The sequence below is a fragment of the Dama dama genome, chromosome 24 (genome assembly GCF_033118175.1).
Source record: "Dama dama isolate Ldn47 chromosome 24, ASM3311817v1, whole genome shotgun sequence".
NCBI classification, from domain to species: Eukaryota; Metazoa; Chordata; class Mammalia; order Artiodactyla; family Cervidae; genus Dama; species Dama dama.
Genome location: NC_083704.1, coordinates 58,739,016 through 58,739,625, shown reverse-complemented (window position 1 = coordinate 58,739,625; position 610 = coordinate 58,739,016). Strand labels below are relative to the sequence as shown.

Genomic DNA, 610 nt, shown 5'->3' with positions numbered 1-610 from the left:
TGTGTTGGGTCTTGGTTGCAGCATACTGGATCTTTGTTGCATCATGCAGGATCTTTCGTTGTGGTACCTGAGTTTAGTTGCCCTGTAGCATGTGGGATCTTAGTTCCCCAACCAGGGATCAAACCCATGTCCCCTGTGTTACAAGGTGGATTCTTAACCACCAGACTACCAAGGAAGTTCTAATATGGCACCCTTTAAAAAAAACAAAAAGAAAAATCATATTCCTTCTCATCTGTGTCAAAACTCATACTGAACAATGAGTTCTGGGTTGCAAAAAAGGATTTATTTTTGCACCCATCTATAAGTCTTTGTCCACAAGTTAAATAAAAACAAACACAAGTGCTGTTAATACCAGTATAGCACCTTTAAAACAAAGCAAACACCCACACTCCTTGCAGACATGCTTCAGTCATGTCCGACTCTGCACCCTTAGGGACTGCAGCTTGCCAGGCTGCTCTGTCCATGGGATTCTCCAGGCAAGAGTACTGGAGTGGGTTGCCATGCCTTCCTCCAGGCAATCTTCCCAACCCAGGGACTGAACCCACATCGCTTATGTGTCCTACACTGGCAGGTGGGTTCTTTACCACTTGCACCGCCTGGGAAACCCAAG

At 45.6% G+C, this 610-nt stretch overlaps 1 non-coding gene across 1 annotated transcript; it reads right to left on the bottom strand.

Moving 5' to 3' along the window:
• Positions 1-217: 217 nt before the first annotated feature.
• LOC133046333 (small nucleolar RNA SNORA40) lies at positions 218-344 on the bottom strand. Its single transcript, XR_009690471.1, has one exon. It is a non-coding gene; the product is annotated as a small nucleolar RNA SNORA40 (small nucleolar RNA).
• Between the last annotated feature and the right edge of the window lie 266 nt (positions 345-610).